Source organism: Notothenia coriiceps, unplaced genomic scaffold (genome assembly GCF_000735185.1).
Source record: "Notothenia coriiceps isolate Sejong01 unplaced genomic scaffold, NC01 NC01_scaffold00009970, whole genome shotgun sequence".
Taxonomy (NCBI): Eukaryota; Metazoa; Chordata; class Actinopteri; order Perciformes; family Nototheniidae; genus Notothenia; species Notothenia coriiceps.
The window spans coordinates 524121-532585 of NW_011342671.1; the positions used below are offsets into that span (position 1 = coordinate 524121).

The window sequence follows — 8465 nt, forward strand, 5'->3', positions numbered from 1 at the left end:
CCAGAGGTTTTTAATCAAAATTCTGTGAAAAAGCAGTCGCCAAAACAGTTGTGATACTTAAAAAACAATGATTTATTTGAAGATTGTCAGGGCTTTAGAACATCATCATCAGCACAGAGACAGCTCTGGTTAAAGTCACAAATGACTTTTAATAGCCTCAGACACAGGACTTGTCTCTACTTCTTGATCTGTTCGATGCGAGTCGCTCGCATTCTTATCACATCGACGGATAGTCCTACTTGCAAAGACTAGAGCACTCTGTGAGAGAAGGGAACTGCGTTTCAGGCTGGTTCGGCTTCTCTATCTGCCGCCCTCAGTTTGTGTGTGTCAACGATGAATCTTCCTAGATAACCAAAGTGAGCCATGGAGTGCCACAGGGCTCAGTGCTTGGACCTATTTTATTCACACTATATATGCTTCCGTTAGGCAATATTATAAGGAATCATTCTGTACATTTCCATTGTTATGCGGATGATACTCAACTATATTTATCCATCAAGTCTGATGAATCCAATCATCTAAATACAATTCAAGACTGCCTCAAGGACTTAAAAATGTGGATGACCTTACATTTTATGAAGTTATTGTACTCGGCCCAAAGAATCTACGAAACAAACTATCTAAAGATATATTAACTATGGATGGCATTAATTTGACTCTAAGGAATCTTAGTGTTATATTTTATCAGGATTTATCTTTTAACGCCCACATAAAATCAATCTCAAGGACCGCCTTCTTTCATCTACATAACATTGCAAAAATTAGGCATATCTTGCCTCAAAACGATGCAGAGAAACTAATCCATGCATTTGTTACTTCAAGGCTGGATTATTGTAACTCTTTATTATCAGGGTGTACCAAAAAGTCAGTTAAGTCGCTTCAGCTAATTGAAAATGCTGCAGCACGTGTACTAACTAAAGTTCGGAAAAAGGACCACATTACTCCAGTTTTGGCTGCCTTACACTGGCTCCCTATAGAACACAGGATAGAATTTAAAATTCTTCTTCTTGCCTACAAAGCCCTTAATGGGCAGGCGCCATCTTACAGAACTCATTACACCCTACTGTCCAACTAGGGCATTGCATTGCAAGAATGCACGGTTGTTGGTTGTTCTTAGAGTCTCTAAAAGTACAATGGGAGCCAGAGCCTTTTCTTATCAAGCTCCACTTTTGTGGAATCAGCTTCCAGTTTGTTTTCGGGCGGCAGACAGCCAATCCGTTGTTTAAGAGTACACTTTAAGACCTTCCTTTTTGATAAAGCTTATAGTTGATAAAATAATCTAATAAGAGTGCATTGATGTAGACACGTTGTGCCTCTTCATCTATACATTTTAGTTCTTACTCTTTTCCTTACTGATGGTATGTCATTTGGTGGTGTGTGTAGACGGTGGAAGCAGGGAGAGGCATATACAGTACGTGCCTTAATCCCTGCCGAGTCAACGCACAACTGTTGATTGGTGTCAGTGCCAGAAAACCTTTTAGGAGCAATGGGCTCATGGTATAGATGTGGCGCATACATCTTAATTTATACTCTTTTCCCTAACCTGAAAAATCCGAAGCGTTGCCAAACTTTGATGTGACGACCCTCCCACCCTACAGCCGTGGTCTCTCTCCTCNGGGGGTCCGGGGGCATGCTCCCCCGGGAAATTTTTTTTTTAAATATTGAAGTTAGATGCATCAATCTGGTGCACCTTGAGAGCAAAATGAAGAGATATATGGATACCTCTCAACATCCATAATGAAACAACTGTAAACAGATTTACTTTTTCTTTATGGATATAAAAGAAAGTAAAGCTTGACTCCTACTGGCTGGTTAAATGTCTCCTCGTCCCTGAGGCCACTACCAGTTTTTTGTGCCATTTTGCTGGATTTATTTGTCAATAGCGTTGCTGCACAAAGTGATAGCCCTCTAGTTTAAATCTACTACCCAAAAAGAAACATATGGAGATGGGTTACTATTTAAAAAAAATTGCAAATCTATTTGGGAACAGTGGGGCAGGCCTGATTTTTTTTTAAATGTTGGACTTAAATGCATCAATCTGGTGCATTTTGAGGGGGAAATAAAGAGACTACACCCATATGAAACAAAAATGTATACATTTAAATAATCATAAAATCATAAGTACATGGCCATAACCAATAACATACAATATCCAATATGAAAAAACATTGAAACTTGTTTATTTATTTGTTTTTGGTTCATTTATAGTTGTGAGTGTGTCTGGGCTCCTGAATCGGCCTCTCCTGTCTCCCTCCTCTCCCCCCTGCTCCTCTTTGAGGCAACAGCAAAGACTAGTTTTAGCTCTCAACAAGTTTATCTTACCTTTTTTCACCTAGTTAACATTTTGTTTGTATTATTCATGCATATTTTACTAATCACTACCCCCTCAAATGGAAATATGTGTTTACATAAATGGTGACCGAACCGTTTGAGAACCACTGAGATAACTTAAACTAAGTTAACTATCTAAAGACTCAGAGAGTAATTTACCTCACCAGAGCTGTAGTTATCAGCCTCTCAGTCTGACAGCAAAGGACTCTCCCTCCACCTTGTTGTTGAAACAGCTCCTTATATCCGTTAGCGCAGCTAGCTAGCACCAGATGCTAACAACAATACACGTAACCGGTGCGCGCGCTTTCTCGCTCGCTCGCGCCACACATACACCAACACACACCCTCCCGAGCTTGAATGACACACAGAGACCAATCGAGGGCATTAGTATGATCTGTATGAAAGTGGCAATGTCGGCAGGCCACGTCATGTAGACAGCCAGTCACCCTCTGTGAGGCAGAGTCAGACCCACATTTGCGCTGCGTTGCGTTTACAATATATACGTATATGGCCGGCGGCTGAGTACCGGCATTTTACTGAGTACCGGCACCTTGCCGGTACTCAGTAAGAAGTGCCGGTACCACATGGGTAAAAATCAGAAGTGCCGGTACTGCGTACCGGTGAGTACCGGCCCAATTCAAGCATTGATTATACTATTTATAGTCATGGCATATGGTGCCATATTAAAAACATATTTCTGTATCTCTTCTCTTAACTATTATCCAATTACATATCACTGAAGCTCTCCCCTCTTGTGGCAGAACAGAGGTTTTGCTTTGAACACTTTTAAATACTTGATAAAGGGTCTGTAAAATGAACTAAAATATTCTAACAGCTGATCTTTCCACGTGGCTGTCTTCAAGTGGAAGTTTGCACAACATCTTTGTGAGGGATTACATCTGCCACACGTGTCTCTGTGATGTCTCAAAAAGCAGCCACACAGGCCTATCTGTCCAGTGACAGACAAGGCGACAGGGAGGTGTCCGCCTTGCTGGATGCTCGAGAGGGAGAGACCGACTCTGTATTTTGCAGAGAGCTGATAGAAGCAGAGGGGTTCCTCCTTCCAGCATCGGCTTAGAAGATGATCCATGTTGTCATGAGTTAATATATTTTGAGAATTCTTGGTTTTTGTTAGCCTTCGATCCAGTTGCTGGCAGAAGCACTTTGGAATCGGCAGTGACTTTGATAGTTGAGAGAGTTTTACGAAGAGCCTGCATACCATTGACCTTTCCTTTTAATCAGCCAAGACACTTAGGATAATCATTACAGCTTTTAATACATTCTTTGGATGTGCAGTCTGGGTTGCTCTGATGTGTACAATATGTTTCTGTAACATGAGTATAATCTTGGATTGTGTCGTAATGAGGACAAAACAAAGCAGTGTATCAGCGATGCATATTTCTGTCTGTGGGAAGCCGCCAGAGACCCACTAAACTGTTTTTCATGTGATATCTTGGCATTTGAAGGCGATTGTTTGAAACTTGTAATTTTCCCAACTTGTAATCTTAAGTGGTTTTCCACCAAGGCAAACTTCAGCAATTATAAAACCCACTGCGCTATCCATTTCTATTCTTTGTTAGAAAACAAACAGAAATGGCTGTGTTGGAATTCAATGGGAATGGTGTTTTTCAAGATTCCATACAGTGAAAAAGACTCTTGCACAGACACACAAACTCAATTGTAACTTATCTTTCATTTTAATGCTGCCTATACTAATTTTACAGTGGCCATGTAAAATGAATGGGTGCCCTAAACAACGTGCTCATTGAATTACTCTGATAACTCAATAAACAAACCAGCCACTATGTAGTCAGGAGACAATGCATTGTTTTTTTTAATAAATCCTAGAAAGACTAAATATATGTTTTTCATAGAATTTGATTTTTGAAATCTACTTGACTGTTAACAGTGATTAGTGTGTCTGTGCAATCATTACATTTGATAATAATTCGTCATTAAGCACTCTTAAGGGTAATCAGTTGTTGACAATTATCTGTCCTAACGTCTCGTGTCAGGTACATTTCCTATTTATTTAGGGTGCACAACCAAACACATCATATCAAAGAATACTTTACAGTAAATGAGAATTGTTGTAAAAACTCTGCAATTCAGCTACATGTAAATACCCGCCAGCCTTCTCCTGTTGTGTAAACCAGTTCTAATGTTTCTGACACCAATGAATGCAGCAGCACTGTTACGTCACTTTAGAAGAGACCAATCGGATTAAACCGAGTTAAAACGTGCAGGCTCACTCCAACGTCTAGCGGGGGGTTTATTATCTAACTATTCAAATCTATCCAGATTTATGCAAACATTACAAAGTGCTGTCCCAATATCCATGTATAGTCTGTCTCAGTGTCGTTTTCCAACGAATTTCGGGGAAATTAATAACTAAGCAATGTTTTGTTAACATATTGTTATTTTTAGACTTGTTCGCTCCCCCCTCCTTGCCGTTGTGATGGTATCGACTGATCCCCCTCTGTCAGTTTCAAGTTGCGCCTTCTCCTCTACTGTGTGTGGCTTCTTGCTCTGGCCTTAACGAGCATTATCTACTTAAATAATAGACAACAACAGTGAATTCCACGAGGGGAATCGGGATACAAACACGGACATGGATTTATTCCCGCCACATTATACGAATGGATTATAAACGCACAGGATTCCATGGTAAGAAGAACTGTTCCCCCTGAATCCCTTGACAAACACGGTGCATTTTGAAACGTTATCCAAGGACTCGCAGACTCTGCACGTTTGGGAATGTCACGGTCTGCTGGTTTTAATAGAGCCACTGACGATTTAACTACGCAGTACTGTAATATATCTGACATTTGTATCTGCATTGTACCATGCACTGTGATGGTGCATCAGTGGTTATCTGCCAGCCCCGTTTTTAATTCAGTTTAGCCATTAAGCTGTTCTGTACATGTCGGAAGGAATAGCCTGTGGAATGTGGTGGATGGTGGCAATATGTACTCCCAATCATATATATTGAAATATCTTCATCCTTGACACAATTATGAAGTTTAAAAGCCTTTAATCTCTGGAAGTTTGTCCTTATTCTATTGTCAAATTTGGCATGGCCACAATACGGACACAATACGGACATGCCGCATTCAAACGGCTCGACATCTATGTCAGATCTGAAAAACAGTTTATTATATGTACTTGTGTTAACTCTTAGGGGGGAATAGCATTTGTTATGGTACATTTTTATTGTATGCATCCTCATTCATGACTTCTATTGACCACATTTATATTTCATAATTGTATACAACATACCTGCATCCAATGTGGAGTTAGAAGCTCCTGATGTTTAAATCTAGTAAATGCAGTGTAAAAAAGTTTCTAGTTGAAGGCTGACAGTGTGACCTTGACATTTTCTTCTTTCAGTCTTCTCTCTCTGGTGTGTTTACCCAAGAGGAAAAACTGTATGAGTTTTTAGATGAGTCACAAACTGAATAATGCAAGGAAGTACGCAATCTTTGTTGATGCTTATACATTTTAAGGGGATGTTGTTTTGATGCACCTGACTTATTCCCAGAGGTATGTTGTCTTATACTACAGACGTCTGGCACCATGTTATGAGTCAAAGGTCACTCAAATTCTCATCTGTTTTTAGTTTTTGAGTGACTGCACACTGACTTCAACAACAGTAACAATGCTATATTATTCCAGCTGACCCAGATTGGACCATACATCATCACATAGCAAGAAGACTCAGAGTGTGGCTTAGTGTATCAGTAAGATCCTGACCTGACAGGGCAAAGACTCTTATCCTTGTCTCAGTAGAGTGATGAGCCATTGTTGTATTGATCAGTTATATTGACCTTTGTTGCTTTCGATGTACCTCCCTTATTCAGTCAGAATGCGCTTCGATGACTCTGTGAGGTCACAGGGTGTTGCTGGGAGGCAGACGTTCATTGGGATGTGCGACATGTTTTTATCATACCTCACAGTGTCCCTGTTAAGAGATCAGGATGCGGTTGGAAGAGGATGTTTGCAGGGTGGCTGACTTGGCACAAGACAAAACTTGAGGGCTGGTTGTTTACTTGGATGTAAGGACAGATTTGTGTCAGTCTTACATTTTGTCAGGCTTGCATTAAACAAAAATATGTTTGCGTATTTAGACTTTGGTAGATAGCATTACAATTACATATGACAATCATTGCATGACAATATTGGATTTACAGCACTCATACTGTAATGTGATGAGGTATCTTACTTTTACAGGTCTTTTAATGGAATGGCCAAAAATAAATATTCCCATCACAGTTTTGGAATTTAATGTTCATAATGTCTCCGCTTTGAACACCAGGAAAAGCGCTATATAAATAACATGTATTCTTATTATCATAATAATATGTACTTTATCAAATATATATTAGTATTATGGCGCACAAAATCTCTGATTTCCGATTATTTTCTCCTAGTCTTTTTTCCAACTTCTAAATCAGACATAGATGCATTGCAATTCATTCATGATAATAATAAGTCAGGTCTTATTCCCATTGGTCTATGTCCATTTCATCCTGTTTTGGAGACACAACACCATTTAAGTGCTCGTCACAAAATGGACTAATCTAATGTCCCATCCTAATTACCATGGAACCATTTTACATAAATGAATGAAGCTCAAACTCATCAATGCCATTTTCTGCCCCCCCCCACGATCCAGCAAAGTACCACAAACCTAGAATCGCGTTGCTAGATGAAAGGACAGAATGAAGGAAGTCCTCATAAAAAAGCAGCTCCTGCTGTGTCATGAGCGGCTGGATGTACCCCGACTCAGGTCAGGTTTAGCCTCTGTTGCTCTGGTTGACTCATCAAAAGCTTGCTGATGTCTAACCAACATGCATATTATAGTCTGCTTCAGTAAATCCTTAAAAGGAGTCTGTAAGTAATCCTAATGGAATGTTTTTAACTGTTTGAGGGATGTGTTCTGCATCAAGCACTTAATGTAAGAACATTTTAGTGCTGGAAGACAATCACCCTTTCCCCCCCCCCTTCAACCGTGTCCTATTCAATGGTGTCATGTGAAGATTAGCGTATTCCTGAAAGTTGAGTCAGACAAACATTGTAAAACCCAACTCCCTGGTAGAAGCCATTAAGATATCATCAAGATTAGGGAATGGGACATTTTCAGATGTATTTTATTCTGAAAACAGTAACATACAAAAGAGAAGGTTAATGAATTGAAATACCAAGACCTTATTGAACTTGCTATTATGCAGATCCAATTTGGAGGACTAACAGCAAAGCTGAGGTTAGCTGAGGTTGATGTTGTGTGTATGACTTACAAATATGGCCCAAGTCCATTTGCTTTTGTGATTTCTCTTAGCTCCGGATTAAAGTCTTACTTGGTGGCTGTTTCTTGTACCTTGCAGGTCAGACAAAGGCCAGTGTGGCAAATGCATTCCTGAAGCAAATTAGACTGTTTACATGTTTCCAGTCAGCTGACCCTTGAACACTACAGCAGATTCAAGCAATATTACGTTGTTTAATGTATAATGGGACTTAATGTATTCAAAACCCAAGTGTACAGAGGTCTGGTACAACATTATTGTTTAGTTTAGCATTATCTAACAGTTTTTCTAGTGAAGCTGTAATAAAACCATGTACTAACAGAGCTTGGTTGAGCATTGGTGACTCATGAATTTCAATCTGTACGTGATATCTGTCATGTCTCAAATGATATCCACCAAAGTTCCAGTGAACTCAAGATGATTGCAGGTTAATTGTCTTATTAAATGGAACTTGCCCTAAAAGTGACCAACTTTACACTACCTGACCGGTTCCCTGTAGCTACATACATAGTAAATGTACACTTAGCAACTAGCATACTAACAAAAACACATATTTTAACTATTTTGCTTTGGTATGATGACAGTTTTCTCTGGCAGCTCCTCCCCTGCCCCCCCATCGTCTGCACTTCAGCTTGTTGTAAACATTACATTGATTCTTAATAAAATGTGTTTATTATTATTAGGGATGGGTATCGTTAGGATTTTATCGATACCGGTACCGGTACTGCTTATCGGTATCGGTATTTTTCGATACTCTTATCGATACTTTTAAATAATTTGGTGTTAATAAACTAAAAAAAGACAAGGCGATGTGCCTGCAAGACTGCACCC

At 39.6% G+C, this 8465-nt stretch overlaps 1 protein-coding gene across 1 annotated transcript in view; it reads left to right on the forward strand.

The window, feature by feature from the left end:
• The first annotated feature begins 4844 nt into the window (after positions 1–4844).
• LOC104945709 (protein-methionine sulfoxide oxidase mical3a-like) overlaps positions 4845–8465 on the forward strand; it is a 26279-nt gene continuing 22658 nt past the window's right edge. Inside the window, exon 1 of the mRNA XM_010771417.1 lies at positions 4845–4998. The gene's annotated coding sequence lies outside the window, so the exon portion shown is untranslated. The remainder of the gene's footprint in view (positions 4999–8465) is intronic.